Consider the following 14443-nt stretch of genomic DNA (forward strand, 5'->3'; position numbering starts at 1 on the left):
ATCTCTTTACACGCTATGTGATTATTAAAGCGGATCTCGCCTCCCAACATAGCTGGACGTTACGACAAAGCCAACAATCTGCCGAAGAATCCGTCACCTGATTGTGGGTCAATACCAATAAATAATTCAATACACTCTTCGTGCATGGCAATTTATAATGTTTAAACATGATTTTTCTCACGACGATAATATATAAAACGACGCAATCTATCCGAATGACATGAATGTTGTCATAATAAAACATTTTTATTTCCTAAAACAATGAAATGGAAAATCATAAATCTTTATATGTTCATATAATCAAAGCATGAAACATAAAGCCTATGAAAATGATAAAAATTAGAAATTACAATTTACTGTTATATCAAACAAAATATACATTAATATTTTCTACAGTGCAAGTTTTTTACTCACTTTAAATTCGTATCGAATCGAAATCGCGGTCGCATAGGTTGATTTTTAGCTGAAAAGCTGGGAAATTTCTCAATATAAAGAAACAATTTAGCTCATATCGCTTTTCCGCGCGGAGATATCGACGAGCGCGCGGCGAAATCGTCAGACCTAGGCCGCCGACAATGTTGCGCGCCGCCGGAGGTGTGAAGACCGCTACAATGTTCTACGCGCGCGTCCACCGCCGGACGACAAAGGACCGACTTTGAAAACTTCGCACCCTTCGTACAATCGTACCTCGGCGAAAAATTGACGTACGAAGGTGAAACAAAGACCATTCTTCTTGTCGTTTCACGCGTTCACACGTGTTATGCACGACATATCGCGATATATCACTGTTGGAATGGATTTAAATGCGGAAATAGCGAGCGTCAGTAGTTTCTTTATCGTACAGAAGTGTCGCGTGCTCAAGAAATTTCGCGTGATCCGTCATGTTTCCGAAGTGGCGTTTCATTTTCAGGCGATCTCGTCTCTTCAAGGAAATATTAGCGAAATTACAACCGGCATTCTTCTCCCGAGTTTTCTTATATATTTTCCACGGAGTCGATGATAAGGTGAATATCCGGACATAAACCTGGACGTTCGTGTTGTTTTCGTTTTTAACTACGAAAACTTTCGACCGTGAATATACATTTAATATGTTTCTATATTGAAAGTTTAAATATTCGTGTTTAAAGACGAAACTAAAGAAAAGCTTTTATTTTAATGTCTTCTCCAAAGGAGAAGCGACCAATAACTGATCGCATTTATTCGATGTAGCATCGAAGGAGCACAATAGAAGACCTTTGAACACTTAATGTAGAACTAAATTAAACTAAGAGTAAGATTTCGACTCGGGATCTCGCGGTGTCTTTTATTTTCTCGTGCTTCCGAGGATCGTAAGAATCCGGGATAAATTTCACCGGACCGCGTTATCGACGATAACGCGCGCGAATTAGAGGTAACACCAGCGGGACGGATAGCGGAGTGTCAGCTGCGAGGTCCCTCGTCGCCGGGAAGAAAAGGCGAGGAAGGGGATAGCCATGAGAGAGGAGTCATCCCGCTTGCGTCATTCACCTGCCGCGCGCGGTGTCTGCGTCCGTTTCTCGTACTCTGCGACATCGTCGACGACACCGAAACTCGGTGATCCCGATGATAATCAACAGTCCTGATAATTAATTCAAACCGCCCTCGGAGGATTTGACCATCGTTCGTTCGATTTACATCCGCTTCTCCGAAATGTTTCCTCCGCGCGTCTTCAAATCGGCGAACTTCCTATCTAATAGAAATCTGGCCATTCTCTTACGATTTTTCGCGTCAACCCAGTAATTTTGATGGTTTGTACTCTCTAAATTTCTCGGAATGGAATCTCTCATTCAAAACGCATGAAAGTGACAGAATTTTCACTCGAAGCGACAGTGAAAATACTACCACTCGAAATCGCGAGAGTAAACGTTTCACTCAAGCTTTATAATAGCTTTTGACTTTATACGAGCGAATGTTTCAGTCAATTTGAATGAGAATATGTGACTTCAATTTCGAGTGAAAATATCTCGAAAGATTCAGAGCGGAAAATTCATTCCACATGTTAATGTTTGTGCTAAATACAGTCCATTGAAATTTTCACGTTACTTTAACACATGTTAAAAAGTATACAAATATATGTTAAATTAACATATTCACCTCGTCAAAATAATACAAAAATTTCAAAGGACTGTTTTGAACAAATTTTGTTTGTGTAGATGAGATGAACAATCATTCGATTTTACTCGAACAAATTTCGAAAGTGAGCGAGTAAAGTCCCTTGAAATTTTGTAATATCGTCGATATTCTTTCTTTTCATGGTTTTAGCATTAAGGATCGCGCCAGATTGCGGGACCCGAGAGCTACTTCGGCACAGACGGAACGATGAGATGCACCAGCGTTGCATATTCGTATGCACGCGAGAAGGATATTACTCGAGCCACACGAGGCTCAACGGACTTCGTGCTGAGATCCGACTACTCAATGACTCACGGTTTACATAAGGGATACACGTTTCCAGCGGAACACATCTCTCGAGAAGAACGCGACATACCCCGCGTTCTCAAGAAGAAGCAAATATACAACGTGTCTCTCCCGCACCTTTCTCCATTTAATTGGCGATTTAAGGGGAATGACCTTATCAGGGAGTTTTCAATGAAACGATTACACTTTAATCTTTTCGCAATGTTGTTCAGTAATCTCCCGTTTATTCGTGTTTTAACACGGCTCTTGCGACTATCACTTATGTAATTACTTCCGTTTTCTCCACTTGAAGATTCAATGTAGAACTTAATGTAGGAGCAAAATTTCGGAATACCACACAAGTATCTATTAATGCTTACGTACTCGTGAAAAATGTAACATCATTTAATATTATTGTAATAAAACTTCCTGGAAACATCGCTGACGACGATAAGGATGATGATCGAACGAACGGCCGTTAAGCCGAGAAATCTTTCGCGAAAATCGAGCCGGAAAGACGAAGGTGACGTGGATTGGCCTAGCCCCTAAGGCGCGGTGTGTCGCTGCTTCCAAATCGTTTTGCGCGCGGATAAAGCGGCCTCGTTACACGCGCATGTGGAGGAGGAGACGAACAACTTTCACAGGACGACGAGCTTCTTCGTATCGGAATGCTACCGCGCCAGTATCGACGCACAACTTACGGCCGATATGCCCCCTTAACCCCTTCGAACTTGCGTTTCCTGCGCACGATCGTCGGGAAGATCTCTCGGATGTAGGGTAGACGCATCGGTGAACGACCGCTTGGGAGGGCAAACGAGCTCTCTTTCGCGCTCGATAAAAATGTCTCACGGACGAGATGAAGAAATCTCGTTAATATAAGCGCAACGGGAAAAAATCGATTTGAAGTCGTGGAGAGATTAATCGCACGATGTTTCATCGCGTCGTATACGATTGCTTGAATTAATGTGTGATACACGATGAATGAACCGAAGTATTTACTACAAGATGTTCTTAAAAGTATTACTTAATTCAAGAGGCTAGAAAACAGATAATTTACTTTACTAGCATTTTTATCTACACTATAATCCTGTTTCCTTCAATACGAAAATACGTTCAATTCAATCAATCTTTTTCTTCCGTGTATTCTTACGAATAATTACCACGCGAAATGAACTTAAATATAATCCGGCAATTCCCCTCGCATTACTCGGACCTGATTTTCTGGATCCGCTGAACCAACGACCGCCGTTTTTGAGCAGATTACGCGGATTCGATCGATTAAATCCAGCCAGCACGACGCGCTCCCTTTTCTTCCGGCGTTTAAATTCTCGGCGTCTGGTCTCTCCCCGTCTCGCTCCGTCCCGCCCTCTTGCTATTATACACGCACCGCCAATTATTATATCAGGGTGAATCCCGGAGCCTCCGATTCACTTCGTTCTTGCGCGCGAGGGATTTCTTTTTGTTCCGATCGAGATCGCGAACCGACGTTAGAAGGGGCCGAACAGATGTTCCCGAAGACAGGTGAATCTCGGACGCGAGAGAGACAGATAATAACGCCAGCTCTAACCCCGCGATTTCGCCTTAATCGGCATATTCACGAGGATCTAATCATTAGTCTAATGGGAAATCCGAGCGCGGGTCACGAAGTCAAGTGAAGTTCTTCTGTTTCGAGCGTATACGACGACCTCCGTGAATTCACTTTGTTCGCGACGTTTTCTCTCGTCGCTACAATGAGAAAGGAGTGCTTAAAGAGATAAGATTTGTTTGTTCCACAGAAATAAGATATATTTAAAAATGAGATTTATTTCGGTGAGAAATATTATATCCCATAGATAAGTATTTAAGTTTTTTTTTCAGTGTTCCGGCCGCGATTTCACCGCACGTGCGAAAAGGATAATAACATTTATATTCCAGGAGGAGGAATACATCACGTGTTCATTATATGTCCGTTTCGATCGGCGAAATTCAAAAGTGTCGACAAGAGGAGAAGTGTCGTTATCTCTTCTCGCGAAGATTGACTAATGAACGTAGAATCCTGACGAGAGAGAGGGGAGGACCGCTTCAATGAGAAGTTACATAAAGCGTTCGTTTTCCCATGCTGCCCACTCGGGCGCCGTTGTGAATCGAGTGGGAACGCGAAGATCGAGGAGCCCGGCGATGATCGTTATTGCCACTTTTCCATTCTGCACTCGACTTTCTACGGACGATTAATATCTGCCATTCAGCGTGAAGTGACAAAGCAGATAATTTTGTTTACGTTTCTTTGCATCGTAGGCGTCTGTAAGAGACGTGTGTAACGAGGTGCGCAAAGAGATATCCGTCTTACTCGCGTCAACTCGTGTTAAAAAATGATCCTTCTTAGGAGGAAAAAACAAGGAGCCGATTAATTTAACAAAAGTCTCGATCCTTCTGAACGAAACAGAAAAATGCGTGTGACAACTGGTCGTTCCTCGAAATGGAAGAGAGACAAATATCTCGTGCATAGCACGCGCGGAATTATTATTTCCGAAATGTCGCGATTTCAGAAATTCGCACGATAAAACCGCAATGCGGAGAGAAATGCGAGGCGAGGATATATACGCCCGGCATTTTCGAAAGAATGGAGGAGCGAGCATAAAGAAGAAAACCGCCGCGGGTAGAAAGAAAATTGCAGCGGACACGAGTAGGATAAATAGGAGCGCAAGGCCTTTTATTGCTGACGCGAAGAGAGGAGGAAAAAAGAAGCGAGGAAGAACGAGAGAGAGAGAGAGAGAGAGAGGCGATACGACGTCACCCGCGATATCGTTGCTTCTGTGCCGCACGGACGAAGGACGCGCCTTTACGTGTCGTCGATTTCCACTGTGAGAGGAAAAACGAGCGAGCTCGGTTCAGCGAGATCGAAGATAAAAATCGATTGTCCCTGAATGATCTCGCGGCTGATCGAATCCCCGAGGCTCGTGATGCGTTTTGCAAGTGGGATTACGATCAATCCCGTGAATATTTTTCTCCGAAACTTACGATCATCTCGGAGTAGATACGCAGGAGATTCCTCCCGTCTTGCGTAATCACGCGTATAACAAAGTTATTCGTTTGACTTCGATCGAAGCGGGAAGATCTCACGAGAATCGTTCGCGAGCACAACGACGCGGTCCTTTTTATAAGGACGCGCATCTACCGTTAAATTCCACGGGGGCTTCGCGAGATTAAACAAACAGTGCGCACACAGTACCGGCGAAGTAACGTCGAGTCACCGTCACGACGTGAACTCGCGAAGAGAGGACGAAGACGGTGAGGAATCGATCGGTGCCATCGCGGATAATAACGGCGCTGTCGAAGGTGGGGAAGAGTTACGGCGCAGATTGTCCCTGCAGGCACATCTAATCCGCCGTTTGTGCTCGAGCGGAATTAACATCGGCAAAAGTAACGTGTTGTTTTTGGCTCTTCGCCGTACAGCGTGAGAGAACGAGTGACCTTATTATTATAGATATAGTATAACGAATGGCGCTATTTAATTCTCATGTAGCTTCAATAATTAATCAATTAAAAATTCACTTGGTTAACTTTTACTTTACTGCGAAAATCCAAGTGAGTTATCTTACCTTTTCTCATGTTTTTAATATCGTTTCATGATAACGGAGATAAAACGCACAACAATCGTGTCGTAGTCATTGAATTACGAGATGAATTGAAAGCCGAGAAAGAGTAATGTTTCGTTGTACGGCTTTAATCGATCCTGTAATATCGCCTCACCTTCATCCGCCACATCATCATCATCGTCATCATCGGCGAACGCGCGTTATTACGTAACGCGACGCGGCGATCGTTTGTAATCGGAACCGCGCAGTCGATGATTCCGCAACCAGTTCCGGCGCAACGACCACCCTCCTGCGCAGAACCGAGGACTCATAAACATCAATTCCAATGAGCGTAAATTTTATCGTTCTACCATTGCGCGGAGTAAGAATGGCGAATTTACTTCCAATCGAATGAGACTTTATCGTGAACGCTCCTTACCTCATTATTAACATTACTGAACTTCAATCCGATTCACTCTTTTTTCTCAGTTTATCCGCGTCGAAATTTTGTTCCTATATTAAGGCCCGTATTCAGAACGCGCTATCAAGTTAAAAGATATAATCATTCTCAGTATCGCTTCCTTTGTAAACGCGATCATAACAATACTCTGTTGGGAAAAATCGATAATTACGCGTTTTTACAGCGAAATACTTACTCAGAACTATTAATAAGTTGACGCGCTAACATCGTTGTAAGCGCGTTCGGACCTAAATCTACTTAATTCTACGTTAAGTCTTCAAGTAGAGAAAATGGAAATAACTTTGCAGCATGAAAAAAGCGTTCGGGGTATTAAATTCGCGCAACATAACGCACTTCAGTGTAACTAAAGCGGAGATTCCTCGGTCTCGTGGGATTAATAAATCGCAATAAGGAATATTATTACCGTGGAACACCTCGATATTACCCAGTGGACGAGCGCGGAACACAGAAGCGGCGCTGAAAAAAATGGGAGAAAATAGTTGTTGCGAAAAAAATCACGGGCCGTAATATCACCGACTGCGTTCGTTACCGAGGCGCCTTCGCGCGGGCAAGAAGCGAGAGCATAATTAGAAAGTACAAGGAGGCTCCGATCGAAGGGAATGCGGCGTAACGCAATGCAAGTGGAATTCCGTTTGATTTCCGCAGTTGTATTCGCATTGCCACGACGAAAACGCAACCGAACGAGAGAGAGAGAAGGAAAAGTCTATCACGGAAAAGATTTTTCCCTCAAAACAAACGGATAGCGAGATATATCGGATCGATGAGTGAGTTTTTATTAATGTGAACCGTATCACACGATGAACTCGAGTCGAAATTAACATTAAGTGATCCTTTGATGCTCAAAATGGGTGTTCTAATCTGTGCTGTATATGGGAAAATTTCTACGCGGGGTATCTGATCGATCTGACACGTTGAAAAATAACGAAGCGACGAAAATAAGAGAATACTCGCGGGTATTCGCTTGATTCATCAGCCTCGGCGCGTCGATCGTTGGCGTCACGAGGAGGCCGTGGTCGTCGTCGATACGGGCGTCATCGTCAAAGCAACGACTATTAATAAATGTATCGCCGACGAGAGGAAAGGAGAGCCGCTTGGAAACGCCGTGCGATAGATTCCTCACGGTGTACACGCGGAACCTGCAGACGCGCTCTCTCGACTCCCATTGCAGGCGGAGAATCGCGCGCACACACACACGACGCGGAGATGAGAGGAAAGGATGCGAGAGAGGATCCGTGCCACTCGGTCATTGGTGAACGTACCGTATGGCTGCACCGCGCGGCCAAGACGTATCTTCCTGACTCGCGCACGACGACGCTCGGGAGAGAAACTTCGTCGCCAATTAATTAACGACGGAATATTTTTCGGCAAACTCGCGGTGGTTTCCGACCAGGGAGGGAAGAGGATTGTACCTCCCGATTCCATCGAAATTTTTTCGCGTTTTTACACTCTACGGAAAATTGCGATCAACTCCTCGATCTTCGTTTCCCGTTATATCGGGAATCGTTTCGACAGGTGTTGAACTCTGTACCCGCGTATGTACCTTACAGCGCAAATATTTATCTTGAACGAGTGAGCGCGGTACGTTCGATTATTTTTATGAGAGGCGAGTCGGGTTCATAAATAGATTATTGTTATATATTGCGAGGAGTAAAAAAGATTCGCTCCCCGTTCGACTATTATTAATACTTTGCGTCGCTTTCGATTACGAGGAGATTACGCAGCCGGTGTATATCCACCATTCGCCGTCCGAAAAGATATAGATAAAGATATCTCCGATGACTACACACTCGAATAACTCGTCTGAATTTTTCGCCGAAGTAATATGTGATACAGAGAGAGAGAGAGAGAGAGAGATCGCTTCCTTGTTCGAAAAAATTCTCTTCTCGCGGCACGAACGTGCATACGCGGGAATCTAAACTTAATAACCGCCTGTGTAAACGTACGAAGCGGGGAGGAAAATCGACTTTCCTCCTCGCGCCCGGCGGAGAGGTCAGAAGGTAGCGAGGTACACCGTCTCGGGTCGGGGCTGGTTTCTCGCATCAGAAAAAGCGAGAGGTCCCGACCTCGCAACAGCGCACGATTCTCAACGTACGCGCGGGAGATCGTATTAATTTATGGAAGTAATTTCGATAACGGCGGGATTAGCGTCGCACAATATCCGCGAGATATAAAGCGCGATCTCGGCTAACTGTAAAAACAAAGTGATACGCCGTGGAAGTCGTGGCGCGAGTATTAAGCACGCGTCGGTGGACGCGCAATAACGAGAGGCATCCTATCCGTCACTTTCAGAGAGAACCCCCGTGTTCGAATTTTCAACTTCGTTCGAACCTATGACGAAAGCATGGAAATCTTTACTTCCGATCCAAGTAAGATGGTCGATTTGATATATTCCTTGGCAAATATATGCAATGTGATATTTCCTTCACATAAATAGACACTTATGTATGTGAGTCGAAATCTCGATGATCTACTTCTTAAGAATAGTTTGCGTCTATATAGACTAATAAACACCTACTTTTTAACTTCTCCCTCGAACTTTTAATTCAGATGAATTTTAATGATACTTTCAACAAGCTATTTTCACGCTAAAACAGCGAAGATATGATGAAAATAAGGATTATATTGTATTATTAGAATTGAATTTCTTTCAAACCGGTTATATCACGCATTCGTCGCGCGACGATTCCGCGCCGGTATCAATAGCGCGGTCTCGCGAAATACCATTTCCTCGCATCTGGCACCGAGCGGGGTCAAAAGGTAGCGAAGCGCCGGCGGGTCCGGTTCTTAGCCGCGGTCGTAAAAAGGCGCGCTGACCTCGCGGTGCTTTCCGTCCGAGTATAGCGTAAGTCATTAATGACCGCGATGCCCGTTCGCTATCGATAAGTAGAGTGAATCCAGATTTCCCATAATGGATCGCGAAGATACGCGCACTATATTCGAGAGCATACGTTGAAAAATAAAAAATCGTCCAACAGAATTATGTTGATATAGTTGCCGACCAAATCAATTGGTAATTCATTACAGTACAACATCGCGCTTGGAGAAAAACGTTCGTCCAAGTGAACCAGTTTTTTGGTTTTCTTTCTCAGTGCGATGTCCATTCGTGAATATTACACGTTCGTTTCTAATTGGAAAGATCAAAATATAGACGGTAACTCGAAAATAAATTCAACGTGAAACAGGATTCTCTCTCTACCTGCCTGCACCTCGAGAGCTGGATTCACCGCGGGTCGCGGATGATCACGTTGCGCTCGGAGGGAGCGTGAATGCACCATTAACGCGCGTTGCGGCGTGCATGCAGCGCTCGTAGAATGTAGGTAAAGCCGGCAGCGGCGGTGGTAGACCGTTAAGACTCGATCGTTTAAACGTACGACACACAAGAAAGGGGGATAGAAGGCGGTGGGGGTCGAAGTTGTGCATACTTTGCGTGAAGGTGTGCGCGGAGTTCCAAATGTCAGCGGAGGATCGCTCGCAGGAACGAACGGACGCGCGAGTGAACGTTAACGGCCGAGAGAGGCGCCTTCACCCTCGGAAAATCCTCCGCACGCGGCCACCTACGCGTTCGCCCATAATCATTTTCTAGGAATTACTGTTACGGCGATCTCGCCGTAACGGATGATGACTGCGAGAGAACGATTAGAAGCGCAAAGCGAGAGAGGCATCTCTCTCTTTCGTTCTCCTCGTGCATCATCGCGTCAAAGTTGCACGGGTGGACTTATCCCGCTTTGCGGCGGATAACGGGAAAATTTTCATATGTCGAGTAACATTTGAATATTGGATCGCGCGAGTTACTTTCGCGATACCTTCTCGAGAGAGAGAGATTTGTCCGTCTCGAATACTCGTCCTACGGGTGAATATTAAATCGAAATGCGCATATGTTAGTATTTTCTCACTCACCGCACGTACTCCTCTCCCGGAACAAGAAGACCGGCTTCTGAAAGTCCCTCGAATCCGTCGTGCGAATCCGCCGCAAATTTCTGCCAAACAGAAAACAATTTCCCTGATTATGACGATAGAGGATAAGGAGGTTTTTGATGAGATTGTGATGTGATTTTTTCCTTAAATCTAATATTAATTAAATGTGGTAATTACTCCTTTAATTTCAGAACGATGAGCCCGTGAAGTATCATGATTAATCACTTTCACGTGTTCTAATTAATTTAGAAAAATCGTAAGTAGCACACACGATGGCTCCCAATGTGTCGAAGGTTATTGTATCCTCGAATATGTCACAACAGTACGCGTATTTACACGTTTTTCTATATATATATTTATGTTGTTGTTTGAAAATCGCGTGACCTTCAATATGCCGAGTCGTAAAGCCCTGTTATACGATCTGTTAAGTTATACAACATGCATATTAAATTCTATATTATAATATTTTACACTACATTATAATATTTCGCTATTTATTAGATTTTGATGTAAAATATCTGCTGTGTCGGTGAGATTAAATCGCGAATTATCGAAATAACAGAATCGCATAGTCTACCTTCGAGGCGACTCCGAAGCTCACCCTGAACCGGATCCCTGGATATCCCATCTACGTCCGCAGGAACTGCTGGATAACCTGAAACGAGAAATAATTCCCCAAGTTAATTACAGCGATGGGATAGATCTAAAGAATCTCAGATATTCAATTTTAATCTTTCGAAAGTTTGTAATAAGTAGTCACCTTATAAATCTTGCTGTGCTTATAATCCACTGCCTGGCTTCTACCGTCTGCTGATGATGCATCGATCGTAATGCGAAAATTCTGATAACGCGTTATAAATTGATTAAAATGAAAAATAACGATGTGGTCAAGGACCCTACGTATGTGCGAACATCGCAGGACGTCGAAGGGCGCTATGTAATCGTTAGCGTTGAATAAAGTAAATATATACCATTCCCTCGATTAGCTTGCCGGCAATTAATTCATCCCGCTTTGCTTCAAGTCAGCCGACTCGTCGTACTATTTGCGTACAGCGCAAATCAGTCCGGTGGAGAGGCTCATCCGGATGTTCGCGGGGGGACATGCAATTTGGCGAGGCGGTGTCGTGGGACAGCGGGGCAGCGCGGCGCGGATTTCCGTTTGTCGATCAAAAACGGACGAGACACAATCGGCGAGCGGCTCGAAAAGGTGTACGAGAGAGGCGATTTGCGCGCGCGCCCCGACGATAATGGACCGGATCATCGTCGATTCGTATGTACATCGTCCGCCACCTGCACACACCGAGCGCCCGGGCGTAGTCGAATCGTGGGAATCGTCGGATTACATCCGCCCAATTAATTTTTTCGCCGGTACCGACCGCGACGGGCGGACGGTTTCGCATAGCGTTCCCGAACCGAAGAGAGGAGGCTGCTCCCGTTTTTTACGCGCGCTCGTTTAGCTCGCTACAACCGACCGGTAATATCGGGATGCGCCCCTTTAACGCGACTGCAGCCGCTCTTTCTCTCTGGACTGTTGCGCACGCGGAGGCGCCGATCTCGCGCGATTAACCGAGGAAATCGCCGGCTAATACGACTATTTGCGTCTCTGTGGGGCGAAAGTTAAATCAGGAGCGATGTTCTAGATGCGCAATTTTCGGCAATCGTTATTAAACCGAATGTGAGAACCGACATTTTTCGCAGGTGTGTGTGTTCGGCGGAAAGGTCGATATTTTAATGGGAGCTCTGTCTCGTCCCAGGAGGAAACGAGTATAACAGCACACGTGCACCACAAGTGCGAAAAAGTAAGAGGCCGTCTCTCTCGGCTCTCTGTGTCTCTCGAAGGACTTTCACTTGCCCTCCGCTTTGGTGCCGTGCCGAGTTTACGAGCACTAAGACCGTCCTCCTCGCGCATCTTCACCTAAATACATCGATGCGATCTAAAGTTGCCGTAACTTCCGCTTGTGACAAATAATAAGTATCTTTCTCTCTCCCGCGTCGTAATCGAGTCAGTGCACAAGCAGGACGGAAATAATCCTTGGAATTTCAATGTACTCCTACGGAGAATTATTTTTTAACTTTTTAGTCTATTAATTAACGAGGCTCGCTCACTGGCGCATCGAAGGCGATCTCCCATAAATTTACTATTTATCAAGCAGATGAAATTCTTCTACAATATCTTTTAAGAACGTAATACTTGGAAAGAAATAATATTGATTTATATGGAAGCAACAATCATGAAAGATCTTATTTAAAAGTTTATAGAGTGGAATTTCACTCGAAGGAATTTGGAGAGTAAGAGAGAAAGAGAGAGGGAAATTGATCGCGAAAGAGAGAGGGAAATTGTCCGAAAATCACTCCCCACAAATTGAACAAATTCTCAGTAAACACCAGCACGGTCTTTCTCGATTCACGCGGAATACCTCGAGTCGAAAGATTACTTCGCTCGTCGACGACAGCTTCTACGTGTACGACACGGAGCAATTTTTCAGACCGTTGCTTCCGATCGACGTCCGGCGGCACCGAATTTTGTGGACGGGTGTCGATGCGGTAACGATCGCGTGGGTTCTCGTGGCCGCTGAAGCGCGGCGAGATCGCGCGAAGGGTGGCCGATCGATGGCGACAGTTTTCGCCGATTGACGCTCTCGCGTCGTTGCTTTGCCAGATCGAAGCAACGCGATCTATGCCGACTTTTCTTTCCTCTCTGCCTATTTTCTTCTCTTTGCTCCTGGACATTCTCAGAAATAGAAGTGATGGAATTTCATTAATGTCACTTCCGATCAATCTTTCACATCTCGGTGCGCCTAATTATCGGAAACGCCGGGACTGACATTGTTATCGTCGCTAACGAACGTTCCTCCGCGATGAACTAGAGACGTCGCTCCGATTTATCTATTATCTCGGACTAATGCAACGTTCTCGATTAACAGAGTAAATAAAACGACACCGCGCAAATGGACGCTAATGCCACGTGGAAGGAGAGACGCAGTGTGCTCGAGTCGATCGCTCGCTCGTTCGCTCATAAATCGCGCTCGAATTTCGCGAAGTGAATCGGCAGCCAAGTCGCCTCTGCTGCCAGGACGATAAATAGCGGCGGGAGGGGATGCTTCTAAACGAGCAAAGTCAAGAGGACTGAACGCGTCGTCGCCGAGGGACAAGATGAGGGTGTGTAGGAAGGTGTAGGCGGGAGAGGTAGAGAGGAAGGACAAACACGAAGAATGCCACGGCAATCGTAATGGGTCTGCGGCAGCAGCAACGCTGCAGGTAATAACCATCGCGTATATAACGCGACACGATGAGTCGTGGGTAGCTCGACCGATGATGGGCTTCGGCACCTCCACGGCTTTGCTCACGAAACTCTCCGGTTTCTGCTGATATATACGGTGTACCGAATCGATGCTTTTTCATTCTGAACTCACTGTTATCGACAGCCAATCAGATGGAGAATTTTCCACGAGCAATATCTAATATTAAACTTTTAGAGATTGCAGGAGAAGTAGCTTATATTATTAGAGAAAAAAGTTTAGTAACGTACAATCCTAAGTGTAAATTTAGGCCAATGGAAATTAAATGGAAAAAAAGAATAATTGAGGGAAATTGTACGAGCAAAGTTGAAGCGATCTTTTATATCTTATACCCTGACAATTTAATTTTCCCGACGGTTTTCCCAGGTCTACGGCAACCCTGGTTAACGGTCCTCGAGAAATCGTCCTTACGAAAGGACTCTGTAGTAAATTTTCTCTACCTGTCGCAGTCTTGACGACGCGACGTCGTCGGAATTACGTAAGGCTACGTACGTCTTATCGTCGCTATCTCCCGTCGTTCCGCGACTTCCTCCTCGACGCGTGCGCCACCGTCGTCTGACCGGGTCCTTTCTCTCGCCGATCTTCCCACAGCAGCGAGCGAACGGCTGCACCGGCCTTTGTCGTCGCGGTGCATTCGTGTCCTGCCTCCTTAAGCGCGGCTAGCCGACGAAGACGACGACAGTACGGAAATAGCGACGAACGTGATGCTCGGTCTGGCCTCGAAAGCGCGCTCGGTGGGTGAGTAATATTAGGTGTCCCAGAATTAAGCACTTCCCCGG

At 45.4% G+C, this 14443-nt stretch overlaps 1 long non-coding RNA gene across 1 annotated transcript; it reads right to left on the reverse strand.

Moving 5' to 3' along the window:
- Nucleotides 1-10344: 10344 nt before the first annotated feature.
- Nucleotides 10345-14267, reverse strand: LOC106747936. Its single transcript, XR_001374704.1, has 3 exons — nt 14157-14267; nt 10943-11020; nt 10345-10427 (listed from the first exon to the last, which is right to left on the reverse strand). It is a non-coding gene; the product is annotated as an uncharacterized LOC106747936 (long non-coding RNA).
- Nucleotides 14268-14443: the final 176 nt, after the last annotated feature.

The sequence above is a fragment of the Dinoponera quadriceps genome, unplaced genomic scaffold (genome assembly GCF_001313825.1).
Source record: "Dinoponera quadriceps isolate SergipeBrazil2010 unplaced genomic scaffold, ASM131382v1 scaffold2379, whole genome shotgun sequence".
Classification (NCBI taxonomy): domain Eukaryota; kingdom Metazoa; phylum Arthropoda; class Insecta; order Hymenoptera; family Formicidae; genus Dinoponera; species Dinoponera quadriceps.